Source organism: Panthera pardus, unplaced genomic scaffold (assembly GCF_024362965.1).
Source record: "Panthera pardus isolate Hobbes unplaced genomic scaffold, ASM2436296v1 HiC_scaffold_13, whole genome shotgun sequence".
In the NCBI taxonomy this organism is placed as follows: domain Eukaryota; kingdom Metazoa; phylum Chordata; class Mammalia; order Carnivora; family Felidae; genus Panthera; species Panthera pardus.
In genome coordinates, this window is record NW_026526688.1 from 200,889,013 (window position 1) to 200,912,988 (window position 23,976).

General features: G+C 57.4%; 1 protein-coding gene across 2 annotated transcripts in view; it reads left to right on the forward strand.

Moving 5' to 3' along the window:
* The window catches only part of SORCS2 (sortilin related VPS10 domain containing receptor 2), a 461,158-nt gene that overhangs the window by 188,197 nt on the left and 248,985 nt on the right, over window positions 1–23,976 (forward strand). The gene's annotated exons all lie outside the window — the stretch shown is intronic.

Genomic DNA, 23,976 nt, shown 5'->3' on the forward strand with positions numbered 1-23,976 from the left:
AGATCCAGACGCCCAGCTGGAGCAGCCCTGTGAGTTGGCGGCCTCGCAACTTCTCTTCGGCTACAAAATGCACGTAGGACACGGTGGAAAGCGACGGCAGGTTTCGGCAGTGGGCACAAACAGCCCCGGAGAAAAGACGGCCCTTTAGAAAGCTCCTTCGCTCTCTTTTCTTTCGGGTTCTCCTCTCCCCCTCCCCCTCCCCCTGCCTTTCTTCCTCCCCGAGGAAGAGGGTCTGCATTTTGAATTCAGGTCAGTGCACACATTCCCTCCGCTCACGCCCTGAACTTCAGACGAGGCTCCTGGAGTCCACCGAGAATGCCGATTATCCTCATTGTACAGACGTTTTTCTTTCTTCCTGGCTCAGCCGACGAGCTTGGTAAATAAATAACCCAGTGGCGACGGGGGATATCTCTTTCTGTGTGAGATGTGAATTCAGTCCAAGAACATTAAGCGGCCCCTTTGATGTTTTAAACGAGGTGGGAGAGAAGGAGGTTTTGGAGAAATCATTTCGGTTACTATCATCTTCAATATTTACACCTGCTCACCCAGGGAGGGGGAAGGGAGGCTCCCGGGCGGCTGGGGCCGTCGTCTCAAAAGCTGTCCTCGGGCCACGATTGTGTTTCCTCCTCGCGCTGCTCGCCACTCCCACGTTCCCTGGGTGTGTTGGACCGGTTTGTTTTTCAAGGTGTGTTTCTCAAGTACCAATTAATTCATTCTTTCTATTTGAAATCCGTAAAAAAAAACACCTCTGCCCGCTCATCAGGACTCCTGTATGTGTGCAGCCCCCTTGAGTTGATTTATTTTTGGCTTTTGGCTTTGCTTCTGGGGCAGAGGCTTGATGATTCATTCTGTTGGTTCTTGTTGGGGGATTTCCGTGATGCTCTGGGAAGGTGTTGAAATGGTACCTCCAGCTGGGTCCTTTCCTTCTTGTATAAGGAATGGGGGCGTCTTGGGGCAGCCGGGTTGGTCACCGGCGGTGCTGATGGGACCAAGCCTGGGGTGCAAGCAAACCACTCGTACTGCTCTGCGTTTTTCTTACCCCTCCAGCCAGAGAGCCTTTCCTAGCCGGCTCCTCCCGGCCGTGGATTCGCGGGTTCACCCTGCAGACCGCCCCCCCCCCCCGCCCAGCCCGCCCCCCAGTCCTTCTGTCGGCCTCAGGGAGAGGGGTCAGCATCCTACAAAGAGGACAGCTGGTTTCCTGCCACGCTCCCCCTCGTCATTTCGTCTTGTGCCTTGAAGCAGCTCACCCCCGAGGAGAGGTCCGAGGCTTGCTTTCAAAAGTCCCGCTCAGTGTGGCGGGGAGGCAGCTCGGCATTTGGGATGAGAGTGGACCATGGCGTGAGCGCTAAAGCTTCCGCCACCTCTCACTGTGGCCCTCTGAGGGTTTCAGGGCGAGGCCCTGGGACGGGCTGGCCCATGGAGGGCGTTGTCTCTTGCTAGGTGGATGGTCCAAGGAGGTCCCCCCGGGGCTGCAGAGTGAACAGGGGCACTTGGCTCTTCTCTTGCCTTGAATTCTGGGCAGCATCCCATAGTAGCCACCTCGCTGGCCCCAAATGCCGCACACCAGCCGCGTCCTGACAGGCGGGCAGGCTCTCCCTGCACGGGCCGCACTCGCTGACCATCCGGAATGCCCGGTTTCCCTCGCTCCCTCCAGCATCTCCGTGGGCTGCGCTCGGAAACGGGAGGTCATAAATGTTGCTGGAACAGTCCTTCCCGGTGCCATCTGTGCCCACAGGACAGAGCTGTGGGGTATACGTAGGGCTTGCTGCCCACCCTTATGGGGGACACGGTGGGGACGGGTGGATCTGGGTCACCCCGTGGCACGGGGGCCGGGAATTTTTGCTGAAGGGCTCCAGACTCCCAATTCTTCAGACGTGGCTACAGCAGCCGAGAGGGAGGCCAACCACCCACCTCAGGGCTGCTCCAGCGGGGGGGCTCTGTCCGCTCTGTCTCCGCCTGGGAGAGCATGAGGGCCCGGCGAGGTGACACGAAAGGTCCCCAGAACGGTACACGGTCTCGATTTAGTTTTTCTCCGAAGCAGATCAACAGACCAATTCTCCATGTTCTTTCTCATCACTGTCTCTGCGCAGGCATTTCCTCTCCTTTATTAAAAATACACGCAAAGGCGTTCGTCATGTCAGGAAGGATCACCCCTGCCCCACCCATTACTTCCGGCGTGGAGCCATTATATCCTCTGTGTATCTTTCTCTCGCGGACGTATTTATATAGTCAGACGTGGAAGAAAGTTCTGCGTTCTCCTTTCTTCACGCATCTGTTTCCAGTTTCTCGAGGTTGGACCGCGTCCGCGTCAGCGCTTCCTGTGGCCGCGGACTAGCCCTTGGTAGGTTCGTTCTGACACGGGGCCACGCTGCTGCTGTAAAAAAAATATAGGCGTGTGGTTGTCCTTCGCCTTCTGCTCTCTGGGCAGAAGCCCGGGGGGTAACGACCGAGCCGGAGAGTGAGCGGATGGCCGGCCGGCCCACTGCAGGCCCCCGAGCGGGCGGCACTCTGGCCCGCACCGTCTAGGCCCCAGCGGCCGCTCCCGTTTGAGTCCCTTTGGTTCCCGGGGAGCGTGAGCAGCGTCTGTGTTCGACTGCCAATCACGTTTTCCTCGTGCGAGCATTTTCAGCCCACGTCCCCTCTATCTTGGCACTCGCGTGAGTGTCTTTAGAAGTGGAAAGGTTGCCACTGGTCTTGCGTGGGGATGCCACCCCGCCTCCGTCTGCTGGTCAAGGCCCACGTGGATGGGGGCTGACAGAGCCCTGCGGATTAGCGACTCACTCGGTGGGCGCGCCCTGAGCCTCCCCAGGGTTCTCCTGTGCGGTCCCCGTGAATCCATTTTTAAGGACAGGTATGGTATTTACATTCTGGAAATGGCTCTCTGAAATGTGAACCGAGTGCATTTTCAATTGTCCTGCATTTCAGGGGCCCCCTGTCACCCCGTCCGGTCTTCAGGGTGGGGCCGTGCCCTCCACTCTGGGGAAGGGGCACCGGGAGGGAGCGAGGCTGCCCCCCACCCTCCAGAGAGCCTCCAGTTGGCTTCAGAGCCGGTCCTGTGCGGGCACCTCCCATCCTGGGTTCCCAGGGCTGATGGCAACAGGAGGAACACACTCACCCAGACCAGCCTGCCTGACGCTTGCCCGATGTCCAGTCTGTGCGAATGTCCTGGGGCTGCTGGAACGAAGGACAAAAAGTAGGGACTTTAAAGGAACAGGAATTTGCTCTCTCATGGCCCTGGGGGCTAGAGTCTGAGATCAAGGTGTGGGTGGGGCCGGGCTCCCCCAGGATCCTTCACGCCTCTTCCAGCTCCTGGGGTGGGGGTGGGGGGACATGCCAGTCCCTGCCCCCAGCTTTGGCTTCAGACGGCCTGTTCTTTGTGTGTCCACCCTGTGTGTGTGCCTTATGAGGACACTTATTGTTGCATTCAGGGCCCACCCAGGTGATCCGGGGTGATCTCATCCCTGGAGCTCTGACTTAGTGACATCCACAACCACCCCTTTTCCAAGTAAGGCCGTGCACAGACTCTGGAGGTAGGTCGTGGACACATCTGCTTGGCTGTGTCGTTCAGCTCACTGCACGGTCCTCACCCCTGGGCTGCACTGCCCGGATCTGACTTCCTAAATGGCTCTTGCCCCTGTCGCCCCCTCTCCATCCTCACCTGTGTTCCCTTGCTGCCTCTTCATCCATGGTGGGGTCCTGTAGCCCCTTCCCAGCTCCTCCCCAGCTGCCCCTCACCGCCCCTCCAAGCCTCGCCCCTGCAAGGCCCCAGGGATTTGAGATGCACACACGCCCACAGTCTTGCCCTACTCCCTTGTCCCCTGGTGGCCTCCCAAGACTGATACCTGTGCATCCTTCCCTCCTTGTCCAGGTGTAGGGGTGGGGGATCCAGTGGGCAGAGCCAGAGGCTGTGGGGGCAAGTATAGAAGAGCGTGGGCACGCACGGTCCCTCTGAGAGTTGATGTGAGACTTGTATCTACCCCACGGGGGGGCCATAGCGGTTGCGAGGTAAAGATAAAGAGCGTTTGGAATTAAGATGGACAAGATCTGTAAATGCTCCTGTGCCCCCACACCCTGCCTGCAGGAGGATGTCGCCTGGTTCTTCCCCTGGTTCAGGGCTGTCCCTCCAGGTTCCCAGGGGCAACCCTTCAGGGGGTTCCCAGGACACTGCGTTATCCATTGGAAAATTGAGACCACTCCCAGGCAAAGGGACGAACGGGCACCCCTGATACAGATCGGAGGCAAAGTCCCCAGCTGGTGCTGCCCAGGCCCCCGCGGCCTGGAGCTGGGGACCCTCAACTGTCTGCTTGATCGGCCCCGTTCCCCACAGGAAGCCTTTGAGACACTGTTCTCCTAGGTGCCCCTCCGCCCACGACTGTATTTCTGTTGAAGTTCAATGTGACCTGCGCCTTGTACATAAAAACTAAGATCCTTCGCACCCTTCGAGAACCAGTGTTTGCCCCTTGAGGGCAATTTTGTCCCTGGTTGAGAATCCACATCCTGAAGAAGAGCCTCGGCCTGTGCCCGACCTGGGCCCGCATGTGGCCTGGTCTGGGCTACGGCAGGCGCGGCTCCGGTGTCCAGCCTGGGCTGGGTCTTGGGAGGCCCATTTGGTGTCACCACCGCTGAATCCCAAACGGCCGGTGAGGCTCGGCTGCCTCACAAACGCCGTCAGGAAGGTAACTGCAAGCCATCGAGGTTTGAGCCACATGCAAATAGTAGAAAGTGGGTCCTCGGTGGGAGGAGGTATGTAAGGGTCCCTTGGAAATCTCTTCAAAACTACTGCCACTCGGGCCATGCCTTGGAAGATGCAGACTCAGTGTGGAGACCCTCCCCCCCAGGAGCCCCCCCCAGGTGAGAGCAGACCCAGGAGGGGTCTTTCCAGCATCGCCTTTCTGGCTTCAACGGTCACTCGGGTCTCCCGGTCTGCATTTCTAACAGGTGGCCACATGCTGCCATCGGGGCTGGTCCAGAGACCACACTTGGAGGAGCCAGGGGGTCGGCTGCTTAGAGTGAGGCTCAGCTTCCTGCTGTGGCTTCCCCAGGGACCTGGATAAAAGCCACGGCACCGGGTCCTACCCCACTCCGCAGCCCAGCCCCTCTTGCCGCTCAGTATCCAGCCGGCCTGCTGCCTGAGCCTCCACCATGCCCAGCTTGGTCCCTGTAAGGGGGCTGTGCCTGTTGGGGCTGCCTGCCTGGAATGCGCTCGGCATTGACCCTCAGGTACTGGCCCCTGTGGACACTTAGTCTCAGTATAAACCTCTTTTCTTCAAAGAGGCCACCCCACCTCTCAGTGTAAGTAGCCCCCAGGCATTCTTTATTGTATCTCTCCTTGAGTGTGGGAGTTCTTTGGTATGGTTTATCCCCCTTTGCCCCACCCAGAACATGCACTTATTGGGGATGGAGACCAGTCAGGTCCACCTTGGTGATCACTGGATGCCCAGAACCCATCACAGATCTGCCACAGGCTGGACATTGGATGGATGTATGTATGGATGGATGGGTGGACACATGGATGGATGGATGGACACAAGATGGACGGATGGATGGATGGACACATGATGGATGGATGGATGGACACATGATGGGTGGATGGATGGATAGATGGGCACATGATGGACGGATGGATGGACACATGATGGATGGATGGATGGGCACATGATGGGTGGATGGATGGATGGACACATGATGGGTGGATGGATGGATGGACACATGGATGGATGGATGGACACAAGATGGACGGATGGATGGATGGACACATGATGGATGGATGGACACATGGATGATGGATGGGTGGACACATGATGGGTGGATGGATGGATAGATGGGCACATGATGGACGGATGGATGGACACATGATGGATGGATGGATGGATGGACACATGGATGGATGGATGGACACATGGATGATGGATGGGTGGACACATGATGGGTGGATGGATGGATGGACACATGATGGGTGGATGGATGGATGGACACATGATGGGTGGATGGATGGATAGATGGACACATGATGGATGGATGGATGGACACATGGATGGATGGATGGGTGGACACATGATGGGTGGATGGATGGATAGATGGACACATGATGGATGGATGGATGGACACATGGATGGATGGATGGATACATGATGGACGGATGGATGGACACATGATGGATGGATGGGTGGACACATCATGGGTGGATGGATGGATAGATGGACACATGATGGATGGATGGATGGACACATGATGGGTGGATGGATGGACACATGATGGATGGATGGATGGATGGATGGACACATGGATGGATGATGGATGGGTGGACACATGATGGGTGGATGGATGGACACATGATGGGAGGATGGATGGATGGACACATGATGGGTGGATGGATGGACACGTGATGGGAGGATGGATGGATGGACACATGATGGGTGGATGGATGGACACATGATGGGTGGATGGATGGATAGATGGACACATGATGGATGGATGGATGGACACATGGATGGATGGATGGATGGACACATGGATGGATGGATGGATACATGATGGACGGATGGATGGACACATGGATGGATGGATGGATACATGATGAACGGATGGATGGACACATGATGGATGGATGGATGGATGGACACATGGATGGATGGATGGATGGACACATGATGGGTGGATGGATGGATAGATGGACACATGGATGGATGGATGGACACATGGATGGATGGATGGGTGGACACATGATGGGTGGATGGATGGATGGACACATGGATGGATGGATGGATGGACACATGATGGGTGGATGGATGGACACATGATGGGTGGATGGATGGACACATGGATGGATGGATAGATGGACACATGATGGATGGATGGATGGACACATGATGGGTGGATGGATGGATGGACACATGGATGGATGATGGATGGGTGGACACATGATGGGTGGATGGATGGATGGATGGACACATGATGGGTGGATGGATGGATGGACACATGGATGGATGGATGGGTGGACACATGATGGGGTGGATGGATGGACACATGATGGCTGGTTGGATGGATGGATGGACACATGACGGATGGACGGGTGGATGGATGGATGGCGACATGGTTCTTAGGAGATGCTCACGTGACCTAGAAAACCCTTTACACCTATGAGGCCGTCCTAGGGGATGGGGTGGGGGACAGGAACACAGAGTTGGCTCTGATGCTGTCAAGTGGAGCACGAGGGGACTGGGGGCATCCCCACGCTGGGGAGAAAGTGGACCTCGGCCCACCTTTCCCCACCCCACCTCTCTGCTGGGACTGCCTGCATCCTCCCACTGAGCATGGCAGCCTCAGTCCTGTAGCCCACTTGACGTCGTGCCTGTGCCATCACTGAGCCGGTATGAGAGCCACACCAGCCCTACCTTTCCCCTGGCACATATGACCTTGGGCAGGACCTTCCACAGGGGAAACCTCGGGAATACTGGGGGTGGGCGTGGGTCTCAGGTCTTCTCCCAGAGTGCCTTGCTGGCATCCCCTCCCTTTTGTGGGGTGATTCTCTTCCTCCTATCTTGAATTTAATCATGAAATCTTTAATGTATACATGAATTGTAGAACGTATTGGGTACCGTGTGTCAGAGACAGTCTAATCTAGTGCTCACCAAATAATCCAAGCGTTTCCTTCCTTCCCTAGCCTCCCTTGTAGTTATTTTGGGGTCATCTGATTAAGTTTGGGGGCCAGTGGCTGGTGAGCCACTGAAATTTAGGGCTTTAGCTGTTATCATAACAGAGCCTAGGGTAGCCCAAGACCAATTCCCTGGCTGTAATAGATGTTAATTTTTTCCTGTCTGGGATTTCTCCTCTTCAAGAAATGTCCTGTTACAGGGGCGCCTGGGTGGTTCCGTCGGTTAAGCGTCCGACTTCGGCTCAGGTCATGATCTCACAGTTTGTGAGTTTGAGCCCCGCGTCGGGCTCTGTGCTGATGGCTCAGAGCCTGGAGCCTGCTTCCGATTCTGTGTCTCCCTCTCTCTCTGCCCCTCCCCTGCTCATGCTCTCCCTCTCTCTCTCTCTGTCTCTCTCAAAAATGAATAAACATTTAAAAAATTTTTTTAAAAATGGGTAGAAGTGGAGTCATTTCATCTTCTGTAATTTGATTTGTGCTCCCACCTCGGTTTTGGTGATTTCTGCACGTGGCACGTATCATCTGGTTGACTTATGTGTCCCCTGTCGTGGGAGCACGAGGAGTTTTATCCCCTGCATTTTGTGATTCCCACCAGGGCTGCAGCGAGCGCCCACACGTGAGTCTCCAGCTTCCTTCTTCTCTCCCTGTTGCCAGCCTGTCTGCGGAGTGACGCCCGCGTCTCTGAGTTGTCAGACTTCGTATGTCTGTACTCGAGCAGATGTGAGAGTGGAGCCCCCTCTTGTTTTATTTCGCAGTTCTGTGGATTCCTCGTGAGGTCGAACATACTTTCCTTTGTTTGTTGACTATTCACGTTTCCTCCCCTGGGATTTACCTGCCTGTGTCTTCTATCTCATTCTTTTGGGTTGCTCGACTTTTTCTTAAACGCTGCCTCTCCACTGCCAATAGCCCAGGTCCTCTCGAGGACCCTCGATTTTAAGATGCGCGTCCTCTGAGTGCGTCTTCGGCTCCCGCCTGGTGCTGTTCGTTCTTTCCCAACAGCTTCTAAGAGTGTTTCCTCTTAATAATGTTTCTCTTTGCCATGTTATTTTGTGTGCAAGTCTTAAAAGGGTACTTCTGTGGGATGGTGTATTAGTCAGCTATGGTGACAATCATGCTGTGGAATGAGTCACCCCAAACTCGGTGATGTGTACCATGCACTTATGCTCACACCCCCTGGGTTGACTGGTCTGGCTTCCTTGGACGGGGCATGAGGCTGGAGAGCGTGGCCTGGGCCACCTGCATTTGTTCTGGAACCCAAGCTGAGGGGGCAGAGGCCATCGGGCCGGGTTCTTCCCAGGCACCACCCTGCGGCTCAAGAACCAAGCCAACCCCACAAGCACACTTAAAGCTTCTGCTTCCGTCACGTTTGCTTGAGTTCCGTTGACCAAAGCAACTCGCGGGGTCCAACCCGACACCAACAGGGGACGGGAGAGGAGCAAAGTCAGGGTTTGCTGATTGACAGTTGGAAGTGTCACACAGGTCGTACGTGTTTCCAGAAAATACATGTTTTGTGGTCATAGAAGTCTGGTGAACATTCCGAGGTTGAAAATCACCCGCGTTTCTTTGCAGTAGGACTTTGGGAGTCCCTGCCATGCCAACTCACATCACACATCTCCCCGAAAAGCTTGCGTGGCATTTCTCTATCTCCTCTGAGCCCGTGATCTTTTGTTTTGATTTTATGTAAATGTTATCTCATTTTAAATTAAAATTAAGTTAGTTTTCATTTTATTTCCCTTCTACGTTTTAATATTTACATATTCTCTTATTTTTGTTCTGCTGAGCATTTCTCGGGATGGGTTTTCCTTGGAACAAACCTTGGGAAACTCTGCTTTATAGAGTTTGTATTCTGGGAGAGCTGGTATTTGAGATTTTCAGATCACTTCTGTACCCATCATGTTACTGTGTTATTTCCACCATTCTATTTAAAATCAGATTTGACTCCGTGGCCCTCTGGCGTCTCCCTCTCCATTTTTAATGCACAGACTTTTCACGTTCTGTGTTGTGAATGCAGGGCCTCAGGAGTTTGAGCAGTGAACCCCAGCCACCCAAGGACCTCTTGACATGCACTGGTACAAAGCATCATCAAGGTCCTTCCCTGCAGAGGTGGATAATGGCCAGGCCTGGGGACGTCCACGTGGCTCCACCGTCCCAGGGTCGGGTGGACAGAGACTGTGTGCAGTGCGCTTCCTGAGCTGACGGCGGCCCCCTGGGGCCCTGAGTGTCAGGGCCAACAAAGACCAGCTGCGCTGATAGTCCTTCTAGGTGGGTGGTGCCGAGGGCTTATAGCCACGGTCTGCAGTGGGAAAATTATAAAGAGAGGAAGTGCTTTGCCCCTTGGCGGCCTGGAAAGAGTGGGGATTTTAGAGAGACCGTCTTAGACATCGATGGGCTTTACCTGTAGGCTAATCGCGGGCCAGAGCTCTGTGTGGTCTGTGTCCCTGCAGAGATCATGCTCTGAGTTCGGGGGCCGAGACGTCCCTGCCTCGCATCCTCTCCTGTGTAATCCGAGCAGAAGATTGTGGCCGTGCCGACGTCCCAGGCTGTTCTGATGAGGACGGCAGCTAATCCCTGTGGACGCTTGGCACTTGGTGGGTGCCAGGCCTGCTTCCTTCCTCCCCGGGGGACTTTCCGTCCCTCCCTGGCCGGCCTCTCTCCGTGTGTGCTCCACGTGTGTGCTCCGTGTGTGGAGGTCTGAGTTTGATTTAATCAAGACCCAGAGCAGATAGGGATCAAGACAGGCGCTGACTTGATTTGAATCAACAGTTTGATGAGGTCAGCTCTTAGGCCTCGAGGTGCCTGTAAAATACTCTGGAATAAGATCTGGGTGGCTGAAAGGTCAAGCACTTTTGAGGCAATCCCTCAGTGTCCCCAGCCCCCAAGCGTCTTCTCCCTCCCTCTGCCCTCACTCAGGTCCTGGCTCCCCTGTCCCACACACCCTGAGGACACCTCCCAGCTGGTGGTGACTGTCTTCTCTGCCTGTGGCACATCCCTCCTCCTTCCCTGGCCTGCCTTAGGCTCTTCCCTTGCTTCCTCCCTCTCTTCCCACCATCTGTCCCTCACCATCCATCCCCTTCTTTTTGTCTATCCTCCATCCATTAATCTATCCATCCCCTGCATATCCACTCCCTCCCCCCAAACTCCCAACACCCATCCGTCCATCCATCCCCCCATGTATCTATCTCTTGTCTACCCACCAACCCCCCAACACCCACCCATCCATCCTTCCTTCCATCTACCCATCTATCCATCCATCCATCCACCCATCCATCCATCTATCCATCCACCCATCTATCACCCACCAATCCCTCTCTCCATCCATCCACCATCCATCCACCATCCACCCACCCATCCATCCATCCATCCATCCGTCTATCCATCCATCCACCATCCATCCATCCATTCATCCATCCACCCTTCCATCCATCACCCATCCATCACCCATCCATCACCCATCCATCCACCATCCATCCATCCATCCATCCATCCTGTACCCCCCATGTATCCATCCCATGTCTACTAATCCCCTGTCCTCACATCCAACCATCCAGGCTCTGGGTTTGAGTAAGGCATGGTCAATGACCCCCAAGTCTCACAGTGGAGTGAAGGGACCAGACAGGCAAACACCTGGGGTCGTGGTGTGTAATCTGCACTGTGATGAAGCTGAGAGAACCGGGGAAGCGTGAGACGCCCACACTCAGGTGAGCGGAGGGAGTTGGTGGTCAAGGAGGACTTTCTGGAGAAGGATCCCGTCCTCGGGCACCACCATGGTGTCCCTTTTCTCCCAGGACGGCTCTCCCTACAAGGTGCCTCCCGTGTTGGCGAGGCCACTGAGTTCTCACGTATGGTCCTCCTCCCCATCCCCCTGAGTGCTATCACTCCTGCACAACGCCTACCAGCAGTCCCTCTGCAACCAGAGGCTGCGTTGGGGAAACACAGAGGTGGCCTTTGGCAGGCGACAGGAACATTCTGGTCTTTTCCAGACTAGTCTGGCTTCCTGGGTGGGGCCTGCCCTGGCCTCAGGGCATCCCTGGCCTCCCATCCCGGCTCACCCACACAGCTCTTGTTCCCCTGCTTTCCTCCCTCCCTTCCTCTCCTGTATCCCACTCCTCTGACTCCATTCCTGCCGGCTGGAGAGGCCAGGGAAAAAGCAGATGTGAGAGAAAGAACCCAGGTCCCCAGCTTCTTTGGGAAGGCCCTGCAGCGACTGCCCCCGGCAGAGGATTTGTTCTGAGTGGGGCTCTCCCAGCAGAAGTGACGGAGGGCCAGGCCGCGTAAGCCACCCTGCACGTTAGTACAAGCCCACAGCGCGGCTTCCGGTCCCTGTGACCCTCTCAGGTGTGATTTTGAGAAATGGGGGGACAGGTGCTCAGTGGGGAAGGACAGCCTGTGAATTTTGGGTCCTGATCTGATTCCTCGGGTCTGCATTTAGCCAAGGGCCGTCTCTTTGGCCCTCAGGACACTTGCGGATTCTCCCTTTAGAGCCCCCTCTGCCCCCATTGCCGCCCCGCCTGGCCTCCCTGGGGGCAGCCCCCCTCAAGGCCTCCGCCCTGCTTCCCCGGCCCTGTCCCTCTGTGCTCAGGTGTCCCATCCCGGCTAGGCCAGGTGCCTCCGCTGGGCTCTCCCAGACCCTCTCCCGCAGCCTGCTGCCCACCTCCTCTTGGGATCAGGGCTCCTGTGTCCCCCTTTGCCGGGCAGAAACTCTGGCACAGACACAGGCCCCGGGGGGTCACTGAGCAAGATCACCGCCCACGGAGCTCTGCTCGTGGGTTCCGTGGCAGCCGCTTCACGTTCCCTCAAACAGGAGGCCGTGTGATGCCACCATCTTGATGAAGATGTTGCTAAATTCCTCCCCAGAAAATTCTCGCTAAAAAAAAAAAAATCGTATTTAAAAAAAATTATAATATGTGATTCTCATAGAAACTTTGGAAGTTCTAAAATAGGTGAGGCATAAAATCCATCCCCTGTCCACCCACCTTATGAGATCATGGCTGTTAACGTTCGAGATGAGGGTTCTCACTAGTCTTGTCCAGATGCAAATACGTACGTGTTCTATACATTTGAGATCCCACTTTAATATTATGTATTAAACATTTCCCTATGCTCCTGCATATTTTCAAAACTGCTGTTCTTAGTAGCAGCATAATAAACTCTCAGCTGAAGGAGGTACCATTTATTTAACCAAATCCTCGTTTTCAGACCTCTGTGTCGTTTCCGGTTGCCCCAAAGGTACAGATGTGAAGCAGGCTGCCGTGACAGGCCTTGTCTGTGTGTTATTCCCGCATCTCTGGTGACGTCCGTGGGATCAGTTCTTAAGGTCAGGCCTCCTTTCGTGCATGTAGGACTACAGGGGGTCGGGACCTCGACGCCCGTTTGAGCGTGTGCTGGTTTGTCTCTGAGGCCGTCCTACTGGGACAGGGGAGAGACCAAAGTGCCGTGGAGGCAAGAGGAAATGACAGAAACATCAGGAGGGCCGCCTGCTGTCCCGGCGCGAATGCTCCTGCAGGTGAGGCAAGTCACAAGGTGCACTGTTGTCCTCCAGACCCCCACGCGTGGGCGGAGGCCTCTGACCTTGACCACCCCCAGCCCCGACACTTCCCGGGTGCTTCTCGAGGCCCTGCAACAGTGCCAGGCACTGTTCTAGGCCTCAAGCACTCGGAGTGAATGGGACACAGACATCGGCTGTCCGGGACCTCACCGACCACGGCGTGTGAAAGCGCTGTGAGGCGTGGCTGAGCCTCAGGGGATGTGGGCTTGTGGGACATGCTGAGGCCTTGGGAAAGGGTTCTGAAGGATGAATAGGAGCTCACCATGCTGCAAAGGGAAGGTGAAGGGGGTGGGAAGGAGGGTAGTAGGGATGGCAGGGAACGATGTAGAGGCTGGGAAATGCCCAGGGCGGGGCAGAGCCCCCCAGTCAGTGGCTGAGGCTGGTGCACAGCATACATCCATCGTCTTTCGCTGCTGCAACAAAGTATCATAAACGTAGCGGCTTTAAACAACACAGATTTATTGCCATAGAGTTCTGGAGGGCGGAGGTCCGATATGGGTCCCGCTGGCTAAAATCAAGCATTCGCTTCCTGAGACTTTAGGGGAGAATGTTTATCCTGGGCTTTTGCGGCCTCTAGAGGCCACCGGCGTGCCTTGGCTCGCGGCCCCTCCTCTGTCCTCACTGCCGGCAGCATAGCCTCTCTCTGGCCCGTCTTTTGTTTTGCCGTCCCTTTCCCTGACCGTAGCCTGGACGGGGGTCCCACGTTTTAAGGAGCCATGTAATTAGATGGGGTTCGCTGGGAGAATCCGAGACGATGTCCCCGTCCCGAAGCTCTCGATTAGTCACATCAGCACAGTCGGTTTTGCCGGTAAAGTAGTGTTTGCTCAAGCTCTGGGCTCTGGGATCCGGGCGTGTCTGGGGGGTCCATTATTCTACTGCCCACACAGGACACCAGGGATGGTGGCCCTCAGATTTTCTCGGTGTCTCTGCTCAGTTGAAAGCCTGACTGGGGCATCCTGGTGAACGTAAGATAGTAAGACACATTTCCCCATAATTAAATTCTGGAAACGTTTCTCGAGCATCCTCTTTGTACCAGCACTTTGCCAGGTCTTAGGCTGGCCACGAACGAGACACCAGCCTTGTTAGGGAGGAAACGACCGACGGGGGAACCAACATCTGCTGAGGAAGCCACAGGAGAGGGCAGCTGGGCGTTTCAGAGGAGGTGATATCTGAGCTGGGCTTTGAAGGCTGAATAGGAGTTTTCTAGGCAGACAGGCGGGAAAGGCATTCTAGACAGGGGAAACATTACCTGCAGAAACACAGAGGCGTGAACCAGCCTGGTGGGGGGAATCCCAAGATGTTAGGAGTGGCTAACCTGTGGGGGTGTTCGGAGGACTGTGGGAGACTAGGTTGGTGAGCCCAGTGAGGTTGAACCGAGGAGCCCTGTGTGCCTGACCAAGAGGCTCCGATTCTGTCCTCTAGGCAGTGGGGAGCTGTGCATGGGGTTGTGGATTAGATCGAGCTCATGGCTGCAGAATTGGCGGGGACGGTGGGAAGGCAATCACGTGGTTTGGGGAGGCCAGCTGGCAGAGTGGAAAATGCAGAAGGAGAAGTTGTATGTGACAGGACCTTGGCACCCCAAAGCCTCATCCCTCCGTGCCCTCCAGGACCCCGTTGAGGGCAGAGTCCCAGCTCCTGGGAGGGACGGAGTCTCACACGGCCACAGAGCGTTCCATTCTTTCCCCCACTCGGATCCTATGCTCCTTCCCCCTCCCCCCTGCCTTTCCCTGTGGTCTATAGAAGAACACAGATGGACCCCCTGCCCTTTGCATTAAAATCACGCTCTGTCCTGGAGATTTATTGCATTTTAATAAAACTCCCTGAGTGGGAAACATATGAGAAAACTATCTTTGTTTTCTATTATGTAATAAACCTCGCTCGAATGTGCTTTGAAGGATGGAGTCATAAACCCGTTTACGGGGCGAACAGCATCCAGGGAATGTGCTGGGGGCCGCGTGGCATCCAGGGGGTTCTCCGCTTCTGCTGTTGATTAGCCGGTGCCAGGGACACTCAGTCCATTTCTCTGAGCCCTGTTTTCCTCACCCACAAGGAAGGAGCTGCAGGATAGAGCACAATTCTCTTCCTAAAGTTTGCTGAGCTCCGAAGACGTAGCTGTTTCCATTTTGCCACGCACGTTACTTTGTTGGGAGGTAGGCACTAATGTTTGTTATATTTGGGAGAATTATGGGCACCCTAATTCTGGATGTCCCAGCTCTGCCATTCATGAACAACCCTAGGCCAGTCACTCGCCATGTCTGAACCGGTCTGCCCATCTATAAAATGGGTCTGTTTCCTCCCAGAGCTGTGCTGAGGAGGGTGGCCGTTACTGGAGCAGGGGAGGGGGGGGAGGAGCGCCTTGCTGCAGTCCTAGAGGATTCAGAGAGGGGAGGACGTCTTCTGGTTCAATGGGGAGTGAGCCGGAGGAGGGCGGCCCCTGAGCCAGACTGGGGTGACAGGGGATCAGCAGAGGTGCCCCAGGGCAGGTGGGAGAGGACGAAGGGAGCAGCCTCTGAAGGGCTCTGGTGCTCAGCACATCTTCAGCCGATACTGCAGGAACGTGCAGGGATAAGCATGTGGATGATGGAAAGGACCCTGGAAGAAGCTGGTGTCACATAATCGGACATGAGTTGGTGCCGTCGGCCGGAACCCTGGTCACTCTGAAACATTGTCACTCCTCCCTGCTGTCCCCTCCCTCCTGTCCCCTGCCTCCTTCCCTCTCTTCAATCAAGTTTTTCTGAGCACTTAGCACATCCTGGATATGCCCCTCGGCTCTGGGGACTCAGTGGAATGAGAGAGATACGACCTCTGCTCTCACGGGGCTCCTGTCCTGGCGGGGAGGCAGACCAGGGCCAGGTGATGCCATAAGGCGACACAGGAGCTGTCCCCAAGAAGGAAGTGTCTGAGAGTGCTCAGGGAGGGAGCAAAGCTGAGTGAGGGGTTAGCCCCGGCCTTCCTGGAGGAAGTGGCATATGCATCATGATTGAGTGTTCAGGGTGAACCCACGTTGATGAGCAGGGGGAGTGTTTCAGACAGAGTGGTGATCCATGCCAAGCCCCGAAAAGGGGAGAGAGTGGGGAGAATTTGAGAAGTGGGACTGGGGGGACACTGAGTGCAGGGTAGGGCGTGGAGGGAGGCAGGGAGGTGGAGGCCCGTAGGCCATTATCTCCATTCTATCAGGAACCTTCTAAAACGGAGGTCATGTCTCAAAGAAGTCTAGCTTAGAAATTTGGGGAGCTGGAAACCATACCCTCTACAGGATGAACCAATGAAGGAACAGGGGTGGTGTATATCAGTTAGCTTTCACTGTGTAACAAACATCCCCAACATCAGTGGCTTCAAACGACACCCATTCGTTTAGTTTACGATTCTGTGGCTCAATGATACGGGCTGGACTCAGATGGGCTCCTCTGTTCTTGGCTGCACTCACTCGTGTGTCTGTAGTTAGCGGCTGGTTCTAGGTGACTTGCTTCTGGGGCTTGGCTGGCTGTCCTGGAGGCCGCTTGTCTGTCAATCTGCAGCAGGCTAGCCCTGGCTTGCACGCATGGAAGCAGGACAGAGATTTGCGAAAGAGTGGACATACACAGGCCTGGGAATCGCAGAACATCACTTCTGCACATTCTGTGGCCCAAAGGAAGTCACGAGACCAGCCTCCATGCAGGGGTGAGGGAAGTCACTCTGCCTCTTGATGGGGGGGCCTTTGCAAAGAGGCGTGGCTACAGGGAGGGGGCCACTGTGGCCATTTTTGGCAACAGGGGGCTCAGTCTGGAGCAGAGGAGGTTGAGGGAGGGCTTGAAGGCTGTTTGCAGACTGCCAGGCGCCGCCCTAGGGCTCAGGAAGGAGGCGACGCTGCAGGGTCCGGACCTAGGATCTCTCCGGGACTCCACAGGGAGGGCCTTCCCACGGTGGGGTCCCTCGTGGGGACTCCGCGGCCACAGACACCGGGGTAGCTGCAAAGACCGTGTGGGCCTTGCTGGGGAGGCGGAGCGAGGGCCCCGGCGCTAGACAGGACGGTGTGGCTTTTGAAGACGCAGCGGTGGCTGTTGGGAGGGGGCGGCTTCGGGGGGACTCAGGGGCCGTGTGGCCCTCGGCCTCTTCTCAGGCCCTGTCAGTAGCAGCCGCCAGCCCGAGCCCATGTGGCGTGAGCGATGGCGCTGAGCCACCCGCCATCCGCCGCAGGAGGAGCCGGCAGCCGTCGGGGGCTCGGGCTGGTGGTCACCTTCGCTCCTGTTAGGTTCCGCTCTTGTCCTCGTGCACGGAGCCCCGGGTCGCGTTCCCGGTTCTTTTGTGCGGCTTGTGGACCCTGCGTCCTTCCCCTGCCTCCATGGTAGGTATTTGAATTCACAATTCTGCCTGGGACCCCGTGCAGGCTGCTGGCTGAGGGTGCATGGTGGGCGGGGGGGGGTGGGGGATGGGGGCTGGGCTCTGCTGTGTCAGAGGGAGCGGCCCCTGTCGCCACCCCGCCCTGTGGTGCCACATCACGCACGTCCCCAAAGACCCCCCCAGCTCCCTCGTCACTTCTTGTCTTCTCCTAAAGACAGCATGACAGGTGGCTGAGAGCACAGGCTTTTCAGAGCCATGAGGAGCCCTCCCTGGCTCCGTCTTATTAGCTGTGTGGCTCCGGGAAAGTCACTCCCCCTCTCTGAGCTCAGGTTATTACCCTCGGCATCTGTCAGATGGGGATAACGGTGTTGCCGGGTGGGAGGAAGTATACAACCCGCACCTGGCTTACCGGAAGCGTCAGGGAATGGGACCGCATCACCGTCACCACCCTTCTCAGGCAGCACAGCTGCCCTCGGGGCCGGCACTGGGGGCTGGGGTCACTGAATTTGGTCTGACGCCCTTTGTGCAGCAAGTGTGGTCTCTAGGCCACACGCCAGCGCCTTTCTCCACCGGGCACCGGGGACAGCTGAGTGACTGTGCCACGGGCCTGGCCCTGGAGGGGCCGGGGGCTCTGTCACCATCTCCTGTCCCCACCCGGGTGACGGTCGGTGCTGCCATTGCCCCTACCTGGATGCCACGCCAGACTCCGATTCGCCAGGGGTCAGCTCAGCACCTCGTCCTCAGCCACCATCCTGACGACCTGGTGTCGTGCAACCCCGCCCATGAGATGTAATTTTCCCCGTGCTACTTTCTCTGCGTCGCATTTTTCCTAACCTCTCGCGATGTCCATGCATCGTTTGTAATGCTGTTATTTTAATCAAGTTTTCCTTCCCAAGCCTCGGTACCGTTTCTTCATTTGGGGTGTGTCTGTGCACCCCACTAGGCACGGGCCGGAAGGATCGTGTCCTCGTCTGGGGACTCGTTCTGGCCCCAAGGCCTAGAACGGTGCCTGGCACACAGGAGGTCTGCCCGTGGAGTTGGGGGCAGAGGCTGGACATTCTGTCTGGCTGGTCTGTGAGCTGCTCCGGGGCTGGGGTGGGGGTGGGGGGGACAGGTCCGTTTCCTGCCTGGGACCAGTGCCCAGTCTTCAGGCAGGGTCATGGCTAGGGAGACCCAAGCTGCCTTCTCAGGGGCGTGAGGCTTTCTTTAGCGTCTTAGATTCTGGGGCTTTAGGGACGGTGGTGTGCTGGCAAACGGTAACAGCCGGCACCTCAAGAGAATCTCCCGAATGTGTAGTTCTTACCAATGTCCGTGGTGTAAATTCTCCCACGGTGGCCAGCTTCAAGCTAGAGAGGAGTTTGGAGGACGTGTGCATCATGGGCTCTAGCTAGCCGGTAGGAGCCGGCGTGAGCTGGTGTGCACCTGCGTGAGCCAGTGGGAGCAGGTCTGACCTCGTGAACGAGCGTGAGCTTGTGTGAGCTGGTGACAGCCCATCGTGGTTCAGGAAGATTCCCAAGCCCTCCAGGCTTCTGGAACTGGGGTCTGGGACCAGCTGGCTGAGAGGATGCTCCCAGCCAAGCAGAGCGGTCTGGAGGTCGCCAGCTTTTCCCGGCGTGAAGACGCGCCACGCGCTGGGCACGGGTGGCCGCTGGTCCCCTGCCCCTCACTTTCTTCCTGGCCATTTGCGAGGAGGAGATGGTGGGGCCTGAGGTGTCAGAGAGCCCTCTGTTCCTCTTCCAAGCACTAGGCGATGGTCACAGCCCCCTTCGCGAACCCTCTGAAGCAGGAGCACGGGGCGGAAGCCCGGAGAGCCCGGGAGATACAGGCCCGAGCACTGGGGACATCTGATGTGCCTGCTCTCCTGGCCGCACTGTCTCTGCCCAGTGTGGACGCTGAGCTTTGCCTCTTGGCTGCGAACTCCGGGTCGACGCAGCCCTCCGAGTCAGGTGGGTCCTGGGAGGCTCGGAAAGATGCTCGAGCCTTGTCCAGAGTGGCCCGGCATGTTGGTGGCACCCCCTCGTGGTGGCAGGAATTTGTCCCTGCAGGGCTGGCTTTTCCCAGGGGTGCTCAGCAGGACCAGGACGAGGGACCACTGCTTTGCGGTCACTATGGGGCAGGGGGCCACGGGAGGGGCTTTGAGCCTACAGGTCCTGGCAGGTCTGCTCGGCACCCCGTCACACAGCAGGCCTCCACTTGCCCTGGGAAGGTCACCCGGCCGGGCCGGAGGGTGTGGGAGCCAGCCCTGAAGTCGGGGTAGGGGGACCTCAGACCCCCCGGTGGCCGCTCTAACCACCTCCTGCTGGGCCAGGCTCTCCGTCCTGGGAGCCGCCAGGGGCACCGGACCCCTCCTGGGTGCGGGGTCAGCGGGAGGGTGGGACAGACCCTGGTGGGCTGAGCTGGGGGAGCCTGGGGGCCGCGTGGGCAGGTGGAGGTGGAGGCCTCCTCGGGCCGGATTCCGGAGGCCGTGCGCGACCGTCTCCCGCTCCCTGCACGTTCCCGGGTGTGGGATTCTTCCACACTGAAGTTGCCCGCAGCCGCACGGTGACGCGAGAGCCTCGTGTTTCCAGTTCAGTGGATGCCCCCAAGCCCTGTCCCTTGCCGGCCGTGGAGTCCCACAGGACAGGCCCCAGTGGCCATTTGCTGCCACAAAACGTGCAGGAAAGCCCCTTGCCGGAGGCGCTGGTGACATTTAAATGAGAAGCCGGCCCAACGCACCCTCCACTTTCTGCTGGTGGTTTAGTCACCGATCCCTCCCAGGGACTAAGATGGGGACTGTCCCACTGCATTGGGAGCTGAATGCAGAGGGAGTCCAGTGCCCCCCGGGCTTGGGGGAGGAGACAGGAGGCCTGCAGAGATCACGTGCTGGGAGCCTGCCGTCAGGCCTAACCTCCGGGCGTGCTTTGTTTGGCCAGAGGGGACTTGAGGGTGGTGTTCCTGAGCTGCCAGCATCGACGAATTTTGGGATCTCCCAGCAGCAACCTGGGGTTCTGAGCCTGGGAGAAAGGAGGGGGCAGGGAGGCAGAGGGCTGTGATGTCCCAGGGCCACCGTGCTGGCCAGTGGGAGGGCCCAGGTTCCATCGTTGTGCACGACCCCCGGACCCTGGGTTGTTGGCACTGGGCCCCCATCTAGCCCAGCCTCTTCTGGTTACGGAGGGAAACAGGTGCACGGGAGAGGCGGTCCAGTGCTGCAGTCGAGCCTGGGGCCCCCGCCTCCAGAGGCAGGCCCCTGGCTCTTCCCCCGCGGGACTCGGGAGCAGCAAGCATGCTTTTGTCCTGCTGCACCTTGCTACCCATCACGGGTCCTTCCGGAAGCATCACACGTCGGATTCTCCCATGGCTGCTGCGTTCGGCTGCGACCCGACGGGACAGTCAGGGAGCTGGAGTTGTGTGCCAGGGCCTGTGTTTGTCTTGGGAAGAAATCCCTGTGCCGGGGGCCTGCTCCACCCGAGACAACTTTCCCACAGTCAGCGACCACATACTTGGATCCTGGGGCTGGCTGGTGGCCCCGAGCCAGGCGGAGAAGCCCTGGTGGCTACGCTGGCCCGCCCAGCCGGGGGTGTGCGTCCAGCTCTGGAAGCAGCCTTCCCGGCACACAGCGCTCAGCCGAGGGCGGCTCTTGGGGGCCCGTCATTAAGCACCACGGTTTCAAAGGCTGTAGATGGCACTTTTGGAGGGAAAACTCAGCGCTGCTTCAGACAGAGGGGGGAAGATGCCCTCTCTCCCTTTCTTTCTTCCCCACCACCCCCCGTGCCCGTGCCTATCAGACTCCCCCAGTGAGCCTCCTCACTGGGTTGGACGAAGCAGGCGGGTGCTTATGGGGGATCGGCCAGTTGGCTCTTTTTGGCCACTCTGGTGAACTCGGGCTCTCAAGGGCTCCCTCTGGGTGGTGGGCCTTGGGCCAAGTTTCCAGGGTTCTCTGAGCTACAGGAAGCTGCAGGTGGTCAGCGGAGGGAGGGGGTTGGTGTTCTCCAATCGATAGGATAACACAGGTATTCTGCACTTGAATGTGCCTAGCACAGGGGCAAGCTCCGACATGGTTACTACGCTTGATCCTTGGACAGATCCCACGGGAGGAGGGACCTTTATTATCCCCGTTATATGCAAGGGGAACCGAGACTCAGAGTTATTAAGTAACTTACCCAGGATCACACAGCTGTGAGTGGCAAAGCCTGATTCAAGTGGACCTGTGTGCAAAGCCTATGCTTTCGGATCTCCTACATGGTTCCCAAGACTCTGTTCCAGAAAGGTCCCATCGTGTGGAGTCCGGCTTGGCCCCTGTTAGTAACAGTGGGGGTCTTGATGGATCTGGGGTGTTTCAGAGCAATGGGGTGATGAGGGCCGCCTTCCGGGGGGGCATGGAAGCCGGGCCGTGCAGACAAGGAGGCCGCAGTGGTGGCAGCAGGTGGGAAGGGGCCGTTTCTGGGCCTGATGTGATGGGTTCAATGATTAGCTGACCCTGGCTGCCTCCAGGACAGCTCCTCTGTGCTAGAGCCTGGGTTTGGGGACTTCTGGATGTCCCGAGGGGAATTCTGGCACCGCTTGAGTCTCGAGGGTGGTGATAGCTGGTTGTATCGGTGTGGGGTGCACACAGCACTGTCTCGGGGGCCTCTTGCTGAGGGAAGAGCGAAGCCTTATACAGGGCGGGCTCAGGCCCCTGCACGTCTCTGAATGATCGAACGTGGCTGGCCGCTTCCCCCCGCCCCGACCCGTTGTACTGCAGCCAGACCCTAAGTGTAATCTAAGCTGGGGCTCAGGGCTTCAGGCAAGACGCTGTCCCCGTCTGGGCCGCAGAGGTCTGGCACGTCCTGAGCCTGCTGGGCTGGGCGTCTCCTGCCTCCCTTCCTCACCAGTGTTTGATGCCCGGCTGGGAGTGAAGCAGAAAGAACCATCCTGGCCCTCTGGCCCCCAGGATGCGCCTGCCTCTGCGGGGTCAGGATGGGCCAGAGTGCCTGAGTGGGGACAGCAGTGGGGTGAGGGGGGTCCCAGCTCCTGGGACGTGCCTGTGACTCAGGAGCGGGCGTGATTCTGCCTTGGACGGCTGACCGCCATGGTGGGGAAGGGTCCAGAGGCACCTGCCCGGGCTCTGCTTGCCTGGCTGTTTGGGGACGCGGCAGATGCCTTGCACACCCAGGCCCAGGCCAGCCGTGAGCTGTGGGTGCTCAGACGCAGCCCATCGGGCCGTGGCTTTGCCCAGGCCAGGAGGCTCCTCGTTTGCACACCATGCCAGGGAAGGCAGTTGGAATGAAGCAGATCCAATTTGCTTTCGTTTATGGAGGAACGGAGGGTCCATATTTTATACCTGGGAGGTCTGGCCACCTCCACTCCGCCGAGCCAGCGGCTCCCCGATGCCCTCCCCTCTCCGCAGCCTCGTGGCCAGGGGCCCCTGCCACTCTCCCAGGGCCTCGGTTCCGGCAGCCAGCCAGCGCACCTGGCCCAGCTTCCCGATCTGAAAGGCACTTGGGGAGGGAAGCACTGGGAAACAGCAGCAGAGTGGTTAAGACGCTCACCCAGGGAAAGCTGGTTAATCAGCCACATCAGACCGAGAAATCACAGTGCGTCTTAAGAGGAAGATTCGCAAAAATGAAGCAGAGCCGTGGAAACGTACTTTAAGAGGCAGGCTTGAAACGCAGAAAGAGAGAAGTCGAAAGGGAGAGGACTTTTAAAGGCCCCTCACTGATGGTGTGCATACTGAGCTGTCCCCTCCACACGAGGTCTTGAACCCTGTTGAGGACCCCAGGAGGTAGGGATCATCCTGTTTAGAATGGAGAAAATGAGGCAGAGGCCACGGAGCAGTGGAGTCAGGGCCTGAGCTCTGGCCTCTTGGGTGCAGGAGGTGAGAAGGTCAGGAGCACAGGCCCTGGGACCCGCTCCTGCCTGCCCTGGACTCCTGGTCCATTGCCTGCCAGCTGTGTGACCTTGGGCCGATTACTGAACCTCTCTGGCCTCTGTTTGTACCTCTAGGAAATGGAATAATAACGATCCCTGCCTCATGGTGGTCATGGTGGGTAAGGAGTGATGCCAAGCAGAGCTCTTGGGACAGTGCCTGATGGGGTGGGTAGAAAGTGGCCACTGTCCTTGTTGCCGGGGCATGCTGTACTCAGGTGTGGTGGGGAGGCTTTTCTTGGCTTCCTTCCCAGAATAAGGGAGCTTATTTGAATTTCACGCTTGGAGGTGAAAGAGAAAGGGAAGAAGGAAAGACTGGACCGTGTGGGCCTCTCACGCGCCTTCTCTGGGCCCACGCCGCACGTGTTCCCGCTAAGGGGAGGTGGCTGTCCGCTGTCACTGCTCTTCTGCATTTTCCAGGAGAGCCCCCAAATTGTAGGAATTACGTCTTTGCAAAAGAGGGGGCACCCCGGGTGTATTGACATCTGCTTCAAAGCGTCTGCCCGTATATCGCTTCTGTGCTGAGTCTCAAATGGGAAGCATCCAAACCCGTTTCTTCCCCCAAACCCTTCTCGCC